This window comes from Triticum dicoccoides, chromosome 5A, assembly GCF_002162155.2.
Source record: "Triticum dicoccoides isolate Atlit2015 ecotype Zavitan chromosome 5A, WEW_v2.0, whole genome shotgun sequence".
Classification (NCBI taxonomy): Eukaryota; Viridiplantae; Streptophyta; class Magnoliopsida; order Poales; family Poaceae; genus Triticum; species Triticum dicoccoides.
The window spans coordinates 512,348,944-512,370,563 of NC_041388.1; positions in this window are offsets into that span (position 1 = coordinate 512,348,944).

A 21,620-nucleotide genomic window follows, 5' to 3' on the forward strand; every position below is an offset into this window, starting at 1 on the left:
CCCTCCTTACTCTGCTAGAATCTAAGAAAGCTCAAGTACTCGTCCTCCCAGACGGACAATCCCTTACCCGGTCACAGACTGTAGAGAAGCTGTCCGGCTGGGAAGGCGGCGACCAAGGGAGGGCGGCAGAGGAAAACATCCAAAAGATGAAAAGCAAGTAGGAATGGAAGCCCAGCACATGCATAATTATATTTACACAAAAGGCCTTTGAAAGACCGGCATTCGACATAGTTTGAATACACCCCCAGTGGGTATAACTGTGCAAATTTAATGTAAAGTTGTTCAAGGAGTAATGAGCAGGAAAGTAAAGATGACGAGTCAGGCCAGGGGAGCAACTGGGGCGTCGGGCAGGTCGGTGGAGACGGCAGTGTTGGTTGGAGGAGTGGCCGGTTGGCGAGTCTCTTCTTGACCGTCACCTGCGGCAGGTGGTGCATTCGCACACGCCTCGTTGCTGGAGGCACGATCAGGCTGAAGCTGGCTGGCTGCTTCACCATCCGGCACGATGTCTTTGCCATCTTCCTCCTCCTCCTCTTCGCCCTCATCGCTGGAGTCGATCTCCTCCGCCCAGTCTTCATCGTCTGCTGGGTTCAGCCTGAACCATTCCTCCGGCTAAGCGACGCCGTCCTTGTTTACCACAGGAGCAATGGCGCTGGTGTCGGTGAAGTTAGCAATCACCGAGGCGCGCTGGATGATAGCCGGCTGCACCGTCTCCAGCTCCTCGTTAGCCTCCTGCCGCCAGGTGCGCAGCTGGTCCAAATTCATCCCATGATACCAAACCCGGGCGACCTCTAGCGCCCGCCGAGCGCCGGACCGAGCTGCTGAAGCCTTCCAGGCCTCGAAGCGGCCGACTGCTACCTCCATCCAGTCGGCGGTCCGGCTGGGGGTGCGGGGAATCACCTCACCGGGCCAGAGGGCGGCCAGCACCTGCGCTCCGGCACGCTGAAGACGGCGGAGCATGCGATAGGCTGGCTGAAGGCAGGCTTCGATCGCCAGAAGCTGCTCCTCAAGTGACCGGTTGGCGTCCGGTGCGATCTCAACCCCAGCCTGCCGCCGAGCCTCACGGTGAGCTTCGATTGCTTGGTTGGCGGCGACGGACTAACCGGGGAAGTATTCTTCTCAAAGAAGATAGAAATAAAGCAAATCAGAAGATAAACCAGATTACAAGAATGAGCAAAGGAGCGAAGAAGAGGGCGGCCTCCCGTCAATCAAATCTTCAACCCGGCCGTAGCCTTCGCTCAGTGCCTGCCTCGCCTCGGCCCAGCTCGCTGCCTCGGTCACATACTCGGCTTTGAGGGCGACCTCACTGTCCTGCGCCGTCTTCAGGGCCGCCTTGTGGTTCTCCTCCTGGTCGGCCAGTTTCTTGGCCAGGCGATCACGTTCCTGAGCCAAGGCATTGAGCTCGCCCTCCCTAGCGCGAAGGGCAGTCTGGGCCACACCTAGCTGCTCCCTCAAGTCGGCATTGGCTCCTGCTGATATGGAGAAGAAGAAATTAAGGAACAAGTCGTCAAGAAGGTTCGACCCAGCTGCTCGCAGTCGGCCTGAATCTCGGGGACTACACCCAGTGAGTGCGCTGGCGCGCCCCCACATGAGATAAAAAACAAAATCACTCACTCCGATTCTCCGTCAGATCGGCGGTCTTCTGATTCATCTCCCGGGCCTGGGAGCTGAAGGTAGCAACATGGAGCTTGTGATAATCCTGCGAATAGGATGAAGGTGCGAACAAGAGAAAATCATTAAACCAAAGTCTTTTGAGAAGTTCCAAGCCGCCTGCTCAACAGCCGACTTGGAACTCGGGGACTACACCCAGTGGGTGCGCTGGCGCCCCCCCACGGATGAAATCAAGAGCGAAGACTCACCCGAATGGCCGACCGCATTGCAAGGAACTCTTGGGTATACTTCTTCAGCGCGGTGGCCTGAGACTGAAGCCGGCCCCGGACATCCTGCGCTGCCACATTCAGAACGACCGTCCCACCGCCCGGCGTCCACCCTGGCGAGCTGACGCTGGCCGTCTCCAGGTCATGGGTCAATGAGCTGGAGCACGCGGCCCTCTGCGGGTCCGGCTCTAAAGTCGCTCTCCCTGCACGCCAACGAGTGGGCGACAGGACCACAAGGTCCACCCTCACAGTTGGCTCGCCTCCAGCTGGCTGCTCACGTGACGCCTCAGGCTGGCCGCCTTAGCCTATTTCGGCCGACGGTGGCAGTGTCGCCTCTCCCTTTGGGACGACTATGTTGCCCCCCTCCCTATCCATCGCCAGCTGGTCGCGGCCGGCTTCCTCTGGCAGGGGCACCGGGATTTCGGGGGCCACGGAGCGGAGGGGGATGACGAGTTGTGGAGGCTGGCTACGCAGGGCCTCCGCTGCCCTTTCTGTGGCCGCGGCCTCCACCTGAGACTCGGCCGCCACGTAGGCCGGCGCCTTAGCCGACTCCGTCGTCGTCTCCTGAGCCGCCTTGGCTGCGGCTGCCCTCTGCTCCTCCGTCTCCCGCTCCTCCCGCACCTCCCGCGCGTTCCGCTCCGTCGCCGCTTGGAGCTCGGCACGGGGGTCCACGCAGCGGGAACTTGCAGATCCTCCCGCCCCTCCGACTATGGAGGCGGTTGTAGTCCGCTCAAGAGGGAGCGGAGCCCTGGTTGATAAGACAAGAAAAGGCTTAGAAGAATGCCGACTGAAGAGAAGAAAGAAAGGCGTACGAGAATTAACACTTACACCGAAACTGCGTGCAGCTGCTTCACCACCTTGCGGAAGCGGGTCGCCTTCGCGGCCGCCTCGCCTCGCTTGGTCGCCGCCGCGGAACCCTTGGGCTTGTTCGGCCGACCGCCGAAGATAGTCGGCGACGCCCGGCGTTTCTGTGCGCCGCCCCGAGCAGCCGGCCCGCCAGATGGGCCCGCGCCTTGATGGTCGGATGCCGGCTGGGCGCGCGGAATAGGTTCGGCTTCATCATCATCCGGCCAGTCCTTGAAACCGGCGGTGAACCCGGAGCCGCCTACCTCGCCACCTCCCCCTACGGCGTTGTCGTCTAAGGCGGCTGCCCCCAAGACAGGGTCATCCAGGTCGTCCGTCGTACGGTCAGGGGCGAACACGCGTTCCGCCCCCACGGTTTGGGCCGATGGATGAAGGAGGGGGTTCTGATTAAAAACAAGCCGACTGGTCTGAAGCCGGCCAGAGAGAACTCGGTAACAAGAGAAGAAGAAAAGAAGGAAGGCTTGCCATAGGCAGGGGGTTGGCCCGAGAATACGACTCCTTCCCGTACCGCCACTACTCGGTATGCTTGAAGTTGGCGATGTAGTTCACCATGTAAGACACCTCATCGTGAGGCATCTCCTTGGTGCTTAGCCGGCTTGGGTCGAAGCGGCCGCTCATCTGGCAGATCAGATGAGGGCGGCCCTGGAGCGGGAGCACCTGGCACTCCATGAAGGCGGCTATCAGGTCGGGCCCAGTCAGGCCCTTCGACTGGATCAGCACCCGAAGCCAGGCGATGGCGCCAGCACCAGCCGGCGTTAACGACCTGGCCCGATAGGACAACGAGGGCTGTCTCCCAGCCGGCGGGCCGGCTACATAAGCCGGTAGATTGACATAGTCGCCCTGCGACACGACGTTCTTCACATAAAAGTAAGATTGCTGTTAAAGGTTCAACGACTGGATCAACGCGATGGGCGGGAATGGGTTGTCAGCTGTCGATCTCCGTATGGCGATGAAGGCGCCACATGGAGCCGGCACGCCCGCGATGACAGTACCGAGCTTGGACTGGAAGAACTCCCCCCAAAGTTCGATGGTGGGGAGGACGCCGAGGAAGCCTTCGCACAGAGTGACGAAGGCCGACAACAGCACCACCGTGTTTGGAGTAAGGTGGTGCGCCTGGAGATTATAAAACTCGAGAAATGAGCGGAAGAAGCCGCTCGCAGGCAGGCTGACGCCGCAGAGGCAGTGCGAGTAGAAGATTACCCGCTCGCCCTCCTCCGGCGTCGCGAAATCTCCCTCTCCAGCACAAGACGGACCCGCATGTGATCCCTACCCGGCAACTGCCGCCTCTTGCGGAGAAAGTCGATGTGGTCTTCACGGACGTTGGAACCGTCCCAGGAGCTCAACGTTGGAGCCATGGGGATGGGAAGGCGATGGAACGCGCGACGGCGGAGAGCGCGCAGTTCGGCAGCAGTAAGACTGCAGCACGCCAAGAAGAATGGCGGAAAGGTGGCGCGGTGGAGAGCCGCTGCGGCGACAGAGAGGAAGAAGAAGAAGGGAATGGCGGAGCGAGGGCGAGCGTGCGAGCGACTGCCGCTCCCCCTCCTCCCCCTACTTATAGCCCACGCGAGGCGAAGCCGAGGAGGCAAGGCGTGGTGGGCGTGGGATTAACTGCGCCCACTCCCCCACGTCCCGCGATTATTACGCCTTTACGGCGAGTGGTAACCGCCACCGGAAGACGTGCAGTTGGTTCGGGTCGCAAAAGATCCGCGCCCGTGCCGAGGTGTGGAATTGGCGGGCACCGGTCTACAGCGGCGTCCCATCATGCGCATGGGTTAGCAGGCCCTTCCAGCCGAAGGGTGCCGTGTGGCGCATGGGCGGCGGGCAGCCAGCCCGCAGCCTGGCCAGCGAGCCAGCTGGTTCCCGCCTTCAGATTTCGATGAAACTTCACCGAGAAGGCATGCATAAGTGAAGTTGGCTCCTAGCTACCGGCTCTTCGGGATAGGAAGCTGGCTGAGCTTCTCATTCTCCTTTCAACCATGAAGCCCAACCAGCTTCGGGGACTATTGTCAGACTAAATGACCACTGGTAGCCTAGCCGGCTCCCTTTGGCCCTATGAAAAAACAACAGGCTGATCAAGCCTTGGAGCACCCAAGACGCGGGGCCGCCTTCCTCCGGATGACTGCCTCACCAGCCGACTACCGGAAGGCGGCCCGGCCCTAAACTCTCTTGGAGGACGCCACGATAGGGCCAACTCCAAGAAGGAGGCCACGAAAGGACCGACTCCAAGAAGCCGGCCCAAGAAGATCGACTCCAAGAGGTCCGCCCCTGGCGAGCGGCCAGGGCCGTGTCCTCAAAGTCTGCACCCCCGTAACGATGAGGGGACAGGGCATGGCAACAGTAAAGCTTGCCACCCCCGAATCTCGGAGCATGCATGGCTACAGTACGCCGTACGGGGCAGCCATCACCCGTCCGGCGTGGCACTGTTGCCATGCTGGTCATGACACCCCCACGACGGGCTGCTCGTACGGCCCGCAGGCGGCGGGCCCCTTCGGTCAGAGAGACGCCCGAAGTCGGCCTTGCCTCCCCCAGCCGGCCTGGGGCATGGCCGGCTTGCCTCCCTCCTCGGGGCGCGCCCACCATTAAGGAGACAAGACGAGGTAAGGCTACAGTGAGAGCCTGCAAGGCGGTGCACTGTACCCATGCTTACCTCGACAAAGCCCTCGTCATCAGAGGCAAGGCAACAGTAACCAGCCCCCGACAAGACCCCCAAGCGGTGGGGCCGCCTGTCGTCCAATGAGCCGGCAGCCAGCGGGACCCACCAGTCGGCGGGCCCCAGCGGCCGGCAGAGAAGCCGGCGGCCATAGACACTGACGGCTAGGGCCCGTGCCTAGCCGGATTACCGTTGTACCCCCGGGGGTAGGCCTATATAAACCCCCCAGGTCACCCATGCAAAGGGTTGATCTCACATAGTCTTAGACACTACTATAAGGAGAGAAGAGAGCTAGCCTTGCCCTTCTTCCTCCTCACACCAAACAGCTCAAGGAGCCTCTTGTAGCTTCTTATCGATCTAGTGATCATGCGGAGACCCCGCAGAGCAGGAGTAGGGGTATTATCTCCACGGAGAGACCCCAACCTGGGTAAGATCCACCGGCGTGCATGTCTTTGCCTCATCCCATTTCCAGGAACCGGCGATGTCTTACTGGCTCCCACAATGATAAGCCATCCGTTGGCATATGTCGCACCTACCACCCGATAGGGTGCGTTTACATGCCGGCCATCAATACAAGTAGTTTTGGCCAATCCTGGTCTGTTTTGTGGACTTGTTACTCACTGTTTTGGTGCCCTGAAATGATTTCCACGATTAATGAACCCCCGGGTGCGCTTACGTGTCGGTTATCAACACTCAAAGTTTTGGCCAATTCTAACGCGTTTTTTGGACTAATAGTCACCGTTTTCTGGTCTTGAAGTGATTTCCATAGTTGTTGAACCCCAAGGCGCGCTTACGTCTCAGTGATAAACACTCATAGTTTTGGTTGATTCTGGCCCGTTTCATGGACTATTACTCACTGTTTTGGGGCCCCGTAGTGATTTCCACGGTTAACAAACCGCATGGTGCATTTACGTGTCGGTCATCAACACTCGCAGTTTTGGCCGATTCTGGCCCGTTTCTTAGAGTACTACTTAGTTTTGGGTGTCCCGGAGTGATTTCCATGATTTACGAACCCCGTGGTGCATTAACGTGTCGGTCAATGAAACTCATAATTTTGGCCAATTTCTAGTCCGTTTCGTGCACTATTACTCACCATTTTGGCGGCCCAGAGCGATTTCCATGATTTACAATTCCCGGGGTGCGTTTGCATCTCTGTTGTCAACATTCACAGTTTTGGCCAATTCTGACGCGATTCATGGACTATTACTCATTATTTAGGGGTCCCGAAGCGATTCCATAGTGGTTGAACCCTAAGGTGCGTTTACGTGTCGGTCATCAGCACTCACAGTTTTGGCCGATTCTGGCCCGTTTTGTGGAATATTACTCACCGTTTTGGGGCGCCAAAGTGAGTTCCACGGTTGTTTAACCCTGCTTACGTGTCGATCATCAACAAGCGCACTTTGGGCCGATTTTGGCCCATTTCTTGCATTATTACTTAGTTTTGGGGTCCCGCGGTGATTTCCACGATTGACGAACTACGCGGTGCGTTTACGTGTCGGTCATAAACACTCACAATTTTGGCCAATTCTCGTCCGTTTCGTGCACTATTACTCACCGTTTTTGCGTCCCAGAGCGATTTCCACGATTGACAATCCCCGGAGTGCGTTTGCGTGTCTGTCATCAACACTCACAGTTTTGCCCAATTCTGATACTATTCATGGGCTATTACTCACCATTTAGGGGTCCCGAAGCGATTTCCATAGTTGTTGAACCCCAAGGTGCGTTGACGTGTCGGTCATCAACACTCACTGTTTTGGGGCACCGGAGTGATTTCCACGATTAACGAACCGCGGGGCGCGTTTACATGTCGGTCATTAATACTAGTTGTTTTGGCCAATTCTAGCCAGTTTCATGGACTATTACTCACTGTTTTGGGGCCCGGAGTGATTTCCATGATTAATGAACCCCCGGGTGTGCTTACGTGTCGGTTATGAACACTCATAGTTTCGACCAATTCTAACACGTTTTGTGGAATATTAGTCACCGTTTTCTGGTCCTAAAGTGATTTCCATAGTTGTTGAACCCCAAGGCGCGCTTACGTGTCAATCATCAACGCTCACAGTTTTGGCTGATTCTGGCCCGTTTCATGGACTATTACTCACTGTTTTGGGGCCCCAGAGTGATTTCCACGGTTAACGAACCGCAGTGTGCATTTACGTGTCGGTCATCAACACTCGCAGTTTTGGCCGATTCTATCCCGTTTCTTAGAGTACTACTTAGTTTTGGGTGTCCCGGAGTGATTTCCACGATTTACGAACCCCGTGGTGCATTAACGTGTCGGTCAACGAAACTCATAATTTTGGCAAATTTCTAGTCCGTTTCGTGCACTATTACTCACCATTTTGGCGGCCCAGAGCGATTTCCATGATTTACAATTCCCGGGGTGCGTTTGCATCTCTGTTGTCAACATTCACAGTTTTGGCCAATTCTGACGCGATTCATGGACTATTACTCATCATTTAGGGGTCCCGAAGCGATTCCATAGTGGTTGAACCCTAAGGTGCGTTTACATGTCGGTCATCAGCACTCACAGTTTTGGCCGATTCTGGCCCGTTTTGTGGAATATTACTCACCGTTTTGGGGCGCCAAAGTGAGTTCCACGGTTGTTTAACCCTGCTTACGTGTCGATCATCAACAAGCGCACTTTGGGCCGATTTTGGCCCATTTCTTGCATTATTACTTAGTTTTGGGGTCCCGCGGTGATTTCCACGATTGACGAACTACGCGGTGCGTTTACGTGTCGGTCATAAACACTCACAATTTTGGCCAATTCTCGTCCGTTTCGTGCACTATTACTCACCGTTTTTGCGTCCCAGAGCGATTTCCACGATTGACAATCCCCGGAGTGCGTTTGCGTGTCTGTCATCAACACTCACAGTTTTGCCCAATTCTGATACTATTCATGGGCTATTACTCACCATTTAGGGGTCCCGAAGCGATTTCCATAGTTGTTGAACCCCAAGGTGCGTTGACGTGTCGGTCATCAACACTCACTGTTTTGGGGCACCGGAGTGATTTCCACGATTAACGAACCGCGGGGCGCGTTTACATGTCGGTCATTAATACTAGTTGTTTTGGCCAATTCTAGCCAGTTTCATGGACTATTACTCACTGTTTTGGGGCCCGGAGTGATTTCCATGATTAATGAACCCCCGGGTGTGCTTACGTGTCGGTTATGAACACTCATAGTTTCGACCAATTCTAACACGTTTTGTGGAATATTAGTCACCGTTTTCTGGTCCTAAAGTGATTTCCATAGTTGTTGAACCCCAAGGCGCACTTACGTGTCAATCATCAACGCTCACAGTTTTGGCTGATTCTGGCCCGTTTCATGGACTATTACTCACTGTTTTGGGGCCCCAGAGTGATTTCCACGGTTAACGAACCGCAGTGTGCATTTACGTGTCGGTCATCAACACTCGCAGTTTTGGCCGATTCTATCCCGTTTCTTAGAATACTACTTAGTTTTGAGGGTCCCGGAGTGATTTCCACGATTTACGAACCCCGTGGTTAGTTTACTTGTCGTCAATGACACTCATAATTTTGGCAAATTTCTGTTCCGTTTCGTGCACTATTACTCACCGGTTTGGCGTCCGAGAGCGATTTCCACGATTTACAATCCCCTGGGTGTGGTTGCATCTCTGTCGTCGACACTCACAGTTTTGGCCAATTCTGACACGATTCATGGACTATTACTCATCATTTAGGGTTCCCTAAGAGATTCCATAGTGGTTGAACACTAAGGTGCGTTTACGTATCGGTCATCAACCCTCACAGTTTTGGCCATTTCTGGCCCGTTTCATGGACTATTACTCACCGTTTTGGGGCCCCAAAGTAAGTTCCACGGTTTTTTAACCGCATGGTGCGCTTACGTGTCGATCATCAGCAAGCGCACTTTGGGCCGATTTTGGCTCATTTCTTGCACTATTACTTAGTTTTGGGGTCCTCGAGTGATTTCCATGATTGATGAACTACGGGGTGCGTTTACACGTCGATCATAAACACTCACAATTTTGGACAATTCTCGTCAGTTTCGTGCACTATTACTCACCATTTTGGGGTCCCAAAGCGATTTCCATGGTTGTTGAACCCCAAGGTGCGCTTAAGTGTAGGTCATCAACAATCATAGTTTGGGTCGATATTGGCTCGTTTCTTAGAGTATTAATTAGTTTTGGGGGTCCTAGAGTGATTTCCACGATTTATGAACCCCGTGGTGCGTTTACGTGTCGGTCATCAACACTCACAGTTTTGGACGATTCTGACGCGTTTCGTGGACTATTACTCACCGTTTTGGGGTCCCAAAGCGATTTCCATGGTTGGTGAACCCCAATGTGCACTTACGTGTCGGTCATCAACAATCGCAATTTGGGCTGATTCTACCCCGTTTCTTGGACATTACTTAGTATTGGGGGTCACGGAGTGATTTCCACGTTTTACGAACCCCGTGGTGCGTTTACGTGTCGGTCATCAACAGTCATAGTTTTGGCCAATTCTGACGCGTTTCGTGGACTATTACTTACCGTTTTGGGGTCCCAAAGTGATTTCCTTAGTTGTTGAACCCCAATGTACGCTTATGTGTCGGTCATCAACACTCACAGTTTTAGCCGATTCTGGACGTTTCGTGGACTACTACTTACTGTTTTGGGGGTCCTGGAGTGATTTCCACGGTTAACAAACTGCGGGGTGCGTTTCCGTGTCGATCATCAACACTCACAGTTTTGGCCGATTCTGACCCGTTTTGTGGACTATTACTCACCGTTTGGGGCCCCAAAGCAATTTCCATGGTTGTTGAACCCCATGGTGCGCTTCCGTGTCGATCATAAACAAGCGTAGTATGGGCCGATTTTGGCCTGTTTGTTGCACTATCACTTAGTTTTGGGGGTCCCGGAGTGATTTCCACGGTTGGCAAAATCCATGGTGCGTTTACGTGTCGGTCAATAACACTCACAATTTTGGCCAATTTCTGGTTCGTTCCGTGCACTATCACTCACCGTTTTGGCATCCCAGAGCGATTTTCACGATTGACAATCCCCGGGTTGCGTTTGTGTCTGTCCTGAACACACATAGTTTTGGCCAATACTGACACGATTCGTGGACTATTACTCATCATTTAGGGGTCCCGAAGAGATTTCCATAGTTCTTGAACCCCAAGGTGTGTTTATGTGTCGGTCCTGAACACTCACAGTTTTGGGGTCCCGGAGTGATTTCCATGATTAACAAACCACGGGGGTGTCAGGACCCCGACTCCATGTCACATCGATCTAGCCTGTAACACCTCATATCACTTTGCGGCCTCACGCACGATATTCCCATGGGTGTCGCCTTACCTTTTGCCCGGGACCGTTTGCGCCTTTTGGCTCACGTATATGATAGTGTTGCTAGCATCCATATGATAAGAAGCCCGGGCTGACATGACTAGTCGTAAACCCAAAGTGGCATAGACTTACAGGGACAGGCATCCATGACCCAGCATCGAACGTGTCGGTCATCAGCAAGTGAATCCGGGCTGTAGCACTGGACTAGCAGGACTCCGGTAAACCGGGCTGTAGCGGGCTAACGGGACTCCGGTACCCACCGCATGACATTTCCCCGAAGGGACAGACACAGGAACGAAGAAGGACATATGCCGGCCAGCCTAAGTGTTCCGGAGCAGTAGCAGGCTACCAAGGCTCAGTGGAGACACTAGGAGACATTTCCCGGTAAGAGAGGCTACTATGAATAAACAACTAGATAGTCAGATCCCACACATACCAAACATTTCAATCATACACACAATATGCTCGATATGTGCAAATACAACAAGGCATCACAACATGACTCTACAACACAAGTACTTTATTTAAGGCTCAAAGAGCCATACATAACATGCACACAAGTACGGGTCACATGACCCGGCATTCAAGTCATACAGTCATACAAACCAACAGCGGAAGTAACATGTCTGAGTACAGACAACGAGTAAAATAAAAGAGGCTTGGGAAGCCTAGCTATACTACGTGGTCCTTCACAAGCTCAGGATCACCACCTGGGCCTCAGCCTAATCATCGATGTCCACGTCTACGAAGAACCCATCAGAAGGGGTTGCAGCGTCTTCTGTAAAATGTAAATTATAGCAACATGAGTACAAAGGTACTCAGCAAGACTTACATCAGACCCTACATACATGCTCATTATCAAGAAGGGATGGTGGAGTTATTGCAGCAAGCCAGCTTTGACTCTTGGCTAAGCTATCCTACTAGACTCCAACTTGAAATGGTTTTACGCACACGAGTCCACTACTCACCACTCAATACTCTACCGGGGATCCACCTCCGTCTTCCTACGGAAGAGCCATCCTTGGCACTCACGCTTATCTTGAGGCTTTTAGTAGTTTCCATTTACTTGTCTATGAACTGTATAGGCAACCAAGTAGTCCTTCACCACGGACGCGGCTATTCGAATAGATTAGGTTAACCCTGCAGGGGTGTACTTCTTCATACACACTCTCACCACTTACCGCCGTTTACACGACATGTACTCGGCAACCTTCAAGCGAAAGCCCAACGTGGGTGTCGGCCACGACCTACCTAGACACCTAAGTCTCTAGTCCAGGTTTATCGCCTATTTGGGTTCCATCCATGAGGAGATCCGGCCGAAGTTTCGCTCACAGCCCCAAACGATGTGAACAGGGTTCCCGAGATACCAAACGGCATCCGGTACACCCGGCCACGTACCTACCGCATCACAGCCCACCCCTACGGTCAGCGCTGTCCACGGCCTCCAGTAGGCTACAAACACTAGAAACTACTTGCAACTCCTGGACAGAAGACTAGGGTGAATAAGAAGCCGAGAGGGTCCATTGGTTTCGGGCCCAATGCATGGTAGTAGCTGAATCTTAAATCACACATACAGATCTCAGTGCTTAAGGACGGCCTCAATGAAACAACCCACCATGTACTCCTACATGGCCTCTCATCGATACCTTTACCAAATCGTGTTCAACACACCACTCTCAAACTGACATGATCATTTCACTCTAGCCCATCACACAGATGAACCAGACCTGACACGACTCTAAGCTTAGCAGGCATAGCAAGGTAGGAACAACACACTCACATGGCTCAATCAACTCCTACACATGCTAGTGGGTTTCATCTAGTTACTGTGGCAATGACAGGTCATGCAGAGGAAATGGGTTCAACTACCGCAGCACACAGCAGTTTGAATCGCGTTGTCTTAATGCAGTATAAAAGAGCAGGAGCGAGAACATAGGATTGTATCGATATGATCAAATAGTTGGTTGCTTGCCTGATGGGTCGGTGCACTGATAATGCTCTTCGCTAGGGTAATCACGGTACTTCTCGGGGGCAGAACCTGCCGCAGAGAACACCAATACACAACATTACCAAACAATATGCAACAATATGATGCATGCATGAGACATGGCATATATGAGTGTGTTGGGCTAATGCAACTAAGACCAGATGGGTTTGAAGCATTTTGAACCAAAGATGCAATTTCCAAACTCATATATGATCATTTAGGGTGCTTTAACTTGTTCTGCAATAAACAGTAGGTTAGCTTGCTTAAACATGCATGAAAACAGTACAGATGGATAGATTGGATTTTTCTGATCATTTTTCATATATAATTTGTTTGATTTGGAGCTATGGTTGAATTTATATGAATTTTTGAAATTTGGGTTATTTTCTGGAATTTATAAATCATTTTGGATTTAATTAAATTCCAGAAAAAGGTTTACTGCATCAGCATGAGGTCATGCTGACCTCAGCAAGTCAACAGCCGGTCCAGGTCAAACTGACCAGTGGGTCCAGGGTGTCAGTGGATAATTAAACTAGCTTAATTAGTTTAAACTAATCTGGGTAATTAGCAGAAGGGGGCCCCACCTGTCATTGACTCAACAGAGTCAACCAGGGCCCACCCGTGGTCAAAAACAGGTCGGCTGCACCGGCGTTTAGCCGCCGGCGAGCCCGACGCGGCGGCGGAAGTGGTTTTGGCCGTTCCGGCCACCAAAAGGGTCGCGGAGGGCATCGGGGTGGAGCTGAGGACGAGCCGCGGCTCTTGGTGGAGTCCGTTGGGGTCGGGGTGGCCGGAGTTGGCGCCGGCGATGATCTAGGCGGTCACCGGAGTTCGTTGAAGACGAACTCGGGCTAGGGGGTGCAGTGAGGTGCGGGGAGTGCACGGTTGGACTCAACGCAGCGTGGTGAGTGCGTTGGACACCGTGAGGTGGCCGGGGGATGGCCGGGAGCACGTCGGCAACGAGATCCGCGGCGGTGCGTGCGGTTGATCTTCGTGCGGTGGCTACACGGCTCGGGGGCGAGAGAGGAAGGGTAGGAGGGGTAGCTATGCTCACAGAGCACTCGTAGAGGCCACCGGCGGGGTCGGGGATGAGCTGAGGCGGCGACGGTGTTGAAGGGGATCTCCGGCGACGGCGGACTCGGGCGAGGTCGGTGCGGTGGACTCGGGTCTCGCGAGCACACGGGGCTTGGTTAGCTCGATGAAGTGGACGGCGGCGGAGCTCCTGGACACAACGAGACGGAGCGCGGGCGGCGGGGAGCGCGGCTACGACGATGGAGCAGCGGCGGTGGCGTCGGCCATGGCTAGGGAGCGCGAGGGGGAGGAGCTGGAGAGGAGAGGGGGTGTCTGGGGGTTCGGAGGAGAGAGGGGGAGTGATCCCCGACGTGGCGTGAAGGGGGGAGCGGCGAGGCGGCGAGCAGGTGCGTGGCACCCATGCGGTGCTCGCCGTCGAGCACCTTGCCTACCTGCCTGGCCGGGCAAGCAGCTCGCTGGCGCGGCGCTGGGCTGGGCCGGCAGGTGGGCCGGGTTGCAGGCACCAGGTAAGTTTTCCTTTTCTATTTTTCTGCAACTTTGTGGAGTTTTTAAAAAATACTTAAACAGCTCCAAAATTCACCAAACTGCTCCTGGTCCATAGTTGGAATATTTCCAACATGAAACATTTTAGATTGGGAATATTTGGGCATTTGAAATATTTTATATAATTTTAAATGCCCAAATTCAAATATTTATGATTTAATTCAAAGACCCTAAGATGACCTAGGAAATTGTGCATCACTTTTGGCAGAGGTTCTGAACCAAGACAAAAATGATGGACATTTTAGAAGGGCATTTCAGGTTCATTGAAAAAGTTTTTAGTAAACGTAGTTGGTTTCAGAGGGGGCTGGGGGTTCTGTCATCCCCATTTCAGGTTTCTGTTGAAAGATATAACATGATGCAACACTCTAATGCATGAACTAGCTAGGGTGTGACAACTCACCCCCACTCAAAAGAATCTCGTCCCGAGATTTAGGTTCTTCCGGGAAGAAGGCGGGATACTCAAGTCGAAGACGATCCTCCCTTTCCCAGGTTGCTTCCTTCTCAGAATGGTGCGACCATTGAACCTTGAGAAACTTGATATTGTGACGTCGAGTGATACGCTCGGCCTGATCGAGAATACGAACGGGGTACTCTCGATACGTGAGATTATCTTGGAGATCAAGCGTTTCGTGGTCCACTCCACGGATAGGATCTGAGAAGCAACGCCTGAGTTGAGAAACGTGGAAGACATCGTGGACTCTGGAGAGATGCGGAGGTAGTTCCAATTGGTAGGCAACTTCTCCTCGTTTAGCGAGAATGCGAAAAGGTCCAATGTAACGAGGAGCCAATTTGCCTTTGATACCGAAACGATGGGTTCCCTTCAGAGGAGTAACCCGAAGGTAAGCCTTCTCGTCAACCTCAAACGTCATAGCCCTATGTTTTCGGTCATATTGACTCTTTTGACGAGATTGGGCTATTTTCAACTTTTCACGAACGATGCGAACTTGCTCTTCTGCTTCCTGGATCATATCCGGGCCAAAGAATTGTCTTTCCCCGGTTTCTGACCAATTAAGGGGTGTTCGACACCGTCGTCCATAGAGAACTTCAAAAGGGGCTTTAACCAAGCTAGACTGATAGCTGTTGTTATAGGCGAATTCGGCAAATGGAAGGCATTTCTCCCAATCCATTCCGAATGAGATAACAGAAGCTCGAAGCATGTCTTCTAGAATCTGGTTGACGCGTTCTACTTGACCACTTGATTGAGGGTGAAAAGTGGTGCTAAAGGAAAGGCGGGTTCCCATAGCATTTTGGAAACTTTCCCAAAATCGAGAGGTGAAAAGACTTCCTCGATCCGAGTTAATTTCCAACGGAACACCATGGAGAGACACTATTCGAGAGATGTACAAGTCTGCTAACTGACTAGTAGTTATACTCTCACGAACAGGTAGGAAATGAGCCACTTTGGAAAGACGATCGATAACGACGAAGATAGCATTATTCCCTCTCTTGGTCCTGGGAAAACCGGTGATGAAGTCCATACCAATTTAATCCCATTTCCATTCAGGAATGGCTAGGGGTTGGAGGGTGCCAGCAGGCCGTTGATGCTCTGCTTTTACACGACGGCAGACGTCGCAATTAGCAATATACTGAGCAATTTCTCTCTTCATCCTAGTCCACCAGAACCTCTGGCGTAGGTCCTGATACATCTTAGTGCTACCGGGATGAATAGTGAGAGGAGATTCATGAGCTTCCTTAAGGATCAATCGCCTCAGGTTTCGCACCTTGGGGACCACTAGGCGATTTCCAAAGTATACGACTCCTTGTTCATTAATGGAGAAACAATTCGCAACTCCTTTCTTGATGTTTCTCTTGATGCGAGAGATTCCCGGATCTACCTTCTGTGCTTTGATGATCTGATCCGTAAGGGTAGGTTTTGCCACCAAGCTGGAAAGGAATCCTTGAGGAACGATGTGAAGGTTAAGTTTTCGAAATTCCTCATGGAGAAGTGGTTGACTTTGTTGCAACATCAGATTATTGCAATAAGATTTACGACTTAGCGCATCAGCCATGACATTGGCTTTTCCTGGGGTGTAAGTTATACCTAAGTCGAAATCTGTGATCAACTCAACCCAATGTCTTTGCCTGAGATTTAAATCCGGTTGGGTGAATATGTACTTCAGACTTTGGTGATCAGTGTAAATTTCGCAACGATTACCGAGGAGGTAATGTCGCCATGTTTTGAGTGCATGGACTACCGCTGCAAGCTCTAGATCATGAGTAGGGTAGTTTTCCTCATGCGGGTGTAATTGCCGTGAAGCGTAAGCAATTACGTGACGATCTTGCATGAGAATACAGCCTAGTCCTTGTCGCGAGGCGTCGCAGTAGATAACAAAGTCCTTGGAAAAATCTGGTGGTACCAGTACGGGAGGAGAAGTTAGACGTCTTTTCAGTTCTTGAAAACTGTGCTCACATTGTGGAGTCCACTCGAACTTTTTATCTTTCTTGAGGAGTTCAGTTAGAGGTTTGGCAACTTTGGAGAAATTCTCGACAAAGCGACGGCAATAGCTCGCCAAGCCCAGAAAACTCCAAACTTGCTTGACCGATTCAGGTGGAGTCCAATTAAGGACGGCTTGAACTCGCTCAGGATTAATAGCAATACCTTTACCAGAAATTACATGTCCTAGATAGGTCACTTCTGACAACCAAAATTCACATTTAGAAAATTTGGCATAAAGGCGATGCTCTCGAAGTTTCTTCAACACTAGCCTTAGATGTTCGGCATGTTCTTCCTCGTTCTTGGAGTAGATGAGTATATCATCGAGGTAAACCACGACGAATTTATCCAAATACTCCATGAAGATTGAGTTCATCAACCGAGAGAAGGTGGCTGGAGCATTGGTTAAACCGAAGGACATGACGGTGTACTCGTATTGGCCATAACGAGTAACAAAGGCCGTTTTCGGAATGTCCCCGTTGCTGATTTTGATTTGATGGTAGCCCAACCTCAAATCCATTTTAGAGAAGATTGAGGATCCAGCGAGCTGATCATACAGGTCGTTGATCCTGGGGAGCGGATACTTGTTCTTAATTGTGACCAAGTTAACCGGTCGATAATCTACAACCATCCGGTCCGTACCATCCTTCTTCTTGACGAAGAGGACGGGGCAAGCCCAAGGAGATGAACTAGGTCGGATGAAACCCTTTTTCAAGGACTCATTAAGTTGTTTCTTAAGTTCGGCTAGTTCAAATGGTGCCATCTTATAGGGTCTTCTGGAAATTGGGACAGTTCCTGGTATGAGATCTATCACAAATTCGACATCTCTGTCAGGTGGAATACCTGGCAGTTCTTCTGGAAAAACATCTGGGAAATCACGGACTACCGGAATGTCTTCGAGGTCTGGCAAGGGGCTGGCGTTAAGAGAAAATAATCGTCGTTTAGCTACTCGGGTCAAGACATTGACTATCCTTCCCGAAGGGTGTGTGAGTTGAACAGTCCTAGAGAAACAATCGATCTTGGCATGATGGGATGACATCCAATCCATACCCAAGATGATGTTAATATCTAAAGATTTGAGAGCTATCAAAGATGCAAGAAAAACAAGTCTGTCGACTTGAATTTCATTTCCATGGCTTACACTAGAGGTTTGCCATCTAGAACCTGGAGTGGAAATTTCCATGGTGGAAGGCATGTCACAGAATGCGGTGTTATGCAAGCGAGCATAGTTTTCGGATATGAATGAATGAGATGCTCTAGTATCAAAAAGAACGGATGCCGGGTGGCAATTTACAAGAAGTGTACCGAGAACGACGTTGGGATCTTCTTGAGCCTCTTCCGCAGAGACACAATTAACATGGCCACGTGCAGTGGTGGCCGGCTTGGCGTAGAACACTTTCCCTGTCGGCTTGCCACGGCCAACAGTTTTTGCTGTCTGGTTGGGGTTGGTTTGGGGGCACTAGCGCATATAGTGGCCTGATTCCCCACACTTGAAGCACGTCACGGAACTAGTGCGTGGAGGAGCATTGTTGGTTGGACCACCATAGGGCTTGGCTGGTGCATATTGCTGAGCTGGGCGAGGCACCTGAAAGGATGGCCTCGGTGTATATCTGGGTGGCAGGGCAGTGTTAGGCACCCATACACGGCGCTTCTGGGGTCCAGCACCGGATGAAGAACCCAAATCACGGCCATGCTTACGTGATGCATCGAAATCAGTCTGTCCCGTCTCAGCACTGATGGCTTTATTCACAAGCTTCTGAAAAGAGGTGCACTCATGCAGACGGAGGTCACGACGGAGCTCAGGACTAAGTCCCATATGGAACCTTGCCTGCTTCTTGGCATCGGTGGAAACTTCCTCAGTTGCATAACGTGCAAGGTTACCGAACTCCCTGCTGTAAGCGTCAACAGAGAGTCGACCTTGAGTGAAGCTACAGAACTCCTCACGTTTACGATCCATGAGACCCTCCGGAATTTGATGTTCACGGAAAGCCTCGCTGAATTCAGCCCAAGTAGTGACGTGGCCCGCTGGGCGCATAGCTTCATAATTCTCCCACCAGAGACTGGCGGGGCCTTCGAGATGATATGCAGCAAAAGTGACCCTATCAGCCTCAGCTACAAGTGCAGAACGCAGTTTTTGAGTAATACTGCGAAGCCAGTCGTCGGCGTCGAGAGGCTCGACGGAGTGGTGGAAGGTAGGTGGATGTAACTTGATGAAATCACTGAGTGACACCAAGTTATTCCTCTGATGGTGTGTTGTGTTCTGTTCGATACGCTCCAACAAACGATTGGTCTCCCGCTTGTTTCTCTCGGCTTCCAGCATAACTTCAGCCAGAGAAGGAGGGTGAGGCAGATTTGCATTCCTGACTTCACTGCCTTCGGCCTGCTCTTGGGGAGCAGGGTTTTTGCGCGTGTTAACCATCCTAGGAAAAACAAGACAATGGTTAAGTCCAAAATGCTAAGATTCCGACATAGAATGTAGAATGTAATGGACAACTCAGAATGCAAGATGATCATCCGTATGACATGGTAGATACAGAAACTACTTCTTTTATTCCATCGTCATACACACCATACGAGGCTTAGTACAAGACCAACAAGTACTACTGTGGTGAGAGGAGGATTACATCTCATCGGAGGCATCCCAAGCTCCTATACATTATTTTTCCTACACCCCCGGAATTACTACACACTAAGTCATATTCCACAAGTCAAGCAGGACAGCGGAAATACAACTATTACATTACTAGTGGAACTATTACTACCTCAGTCATCTCCATAGTAGTTCTCATAAAAGTCTCCTCCATAACCTGGAAGTTCAACGTGAGCATCCGGAAACAGACGGTCATGAGGAGCCTGTGGACCACAAGGGCTAGGGTGAGGTCTTGGACCAACAAACGGTGGCCTGCGGGGACCACGAGGTGGGGTGATGCCTCCCACATCACGCCAATCCATCATGTCCGGCAGAGCAGACCTAACAGGATACAGATCTCTCATATCCATGTATCCAGCTTGCACAACCGGTGCAAACCGAGTCAAGGTGGCCCAATGATCAGCGCGGGTGTTGAAAAGCTCCATTCTCAAGGCCCGATTCTCTCGGTCCTTATCCTCGAGCAACTCAGCAGTGGTGCGAGTTAGTGAGTCCTCCTGGCTAGAGTCAGCATAGATAGCCCGGAGATACCCGTGCGCTCCAGGAAGTGAAGCTGGCATATACCGGAAGTCGGTGTTGCGAAGCAGGCCAGTCCTGACTCGCATGATGGTCATCATAGAATAAGCCGCATCTTGCACGGCCATCTCAATAGTAACACCGAGCCCGTAGGAACAGTGAAGAGCCTCGGTAGAACCAGGATAAGAGGGAAATATCCGGACGGTGCAAAGATACTGGCTTTGATTAAAATCTCGAAACTGCTCTTCGACCGTGTATTCTGGATACCAACGGTAACCCGTCTCGATCATCACTCGGACTAACATAGCCATATGACCGGTCACACCAATGCATCGGGTCAGGCGAACCACTTGATTTTGGTCGCGAGTGGCCATCTGGAAGCACAACCATAATGCAAAGGCATTAGAATTTCTAGCAAAATTTCGGCAGCATAACGACTGTAAATGCTCAAAAAGAGTTTGAGACATTTATCAAAGAGTTGCATAGACACTCAAACAACATCATATTAAGGTTCTGGGTCCAACTTATCAGGATAACAGGGTGATAGAACTGAACTAGGCTTGTAAACATCAATCTTATAAGGTACTACTGATTAGTAACACGTGAACCTGATAGAGAGAAGAGATCCTAGTCCTTAACCCCCGGTAGAAGAATGGACTGACTCAGATCAGAATGCCATGAGGTAAAGAAGTAAAAAGAGCCTTACGTACCATCCCACAATCAATTACCTTATGTATAACTAAAGCATTTCTAGACTCAACATCGACCAGTTTGGCTTGGAGAACCTACAGGCAGTCCGGCTCTGATGCCAACGCTGTCAGGACCCCGACTCCATGTCACATCGATCTAGCCTGTAACACCTCATATCACTTTGCGGCCTCACGCACGGTATTCCCACGGGTGTCGCCTTACCTTTTGCCCGGGACCGTTTGCGCCTTTTGGCTCACGTATATGATAGTGTCGCTAGCATCCATATGATAAGAAGCCCGGGCTGACATGACTAGTCGTAAACCCAAAGTGGCACAGACTTACAGGGACAGGCATCCATGACCCAGCATCGAACGTGTCGGTCATCAGCAAGTGAATCCGGGCTGTAGCACTGGGCTAGCAGGACTCCGGTAAACCGGGCTGTAGCGGGCTAACAGGACTCCGGTACCCACCGCGTGACATTTCCCCGAAGGGACAGACACAGGAACGAAGAAGGACATATGCCGGCCAGCCTAAGTGTTCCGAAGCAGTAGAAGGCTACCAAGGCTCAGTGGAGACACTAGGAGACATTTCCCGGTAAGAGAGGCTACTATGAATAAACAACTAGATAGTCAGATCCCACACATACCAAGCATTTCAATCATACACACAATATGCTCGATATGTGCAAATACAACAAGGCATCACAACATGACTCTACAACACAAGTACTTTATTTAAGTCTCAGAGAGCCATACATAACATGCACACAAGTACGGGTCACACGACCCAGCATTCAAGTCATACAGTCATACAAACCAACAGCGGAAGTAACATGTCTGAGTACAGACAATGAGTAAAATAAAAGAGGCTTGGGAAGCCTAGCTATACTACGTGGTCCTTCACAAGCTCAGGATCACCACCTGGGCCTCAGCCTAATCATCGATGTCCACGTCTACGAAGAACCCATCAGAAGGGGTTGCAGCGTCTTCTATAAAATGTAAATTATAGCAACATGAGTACAAAGGTACTCAGCAAGACTTACATCAGACCCTACATACATGCTCGTTATCA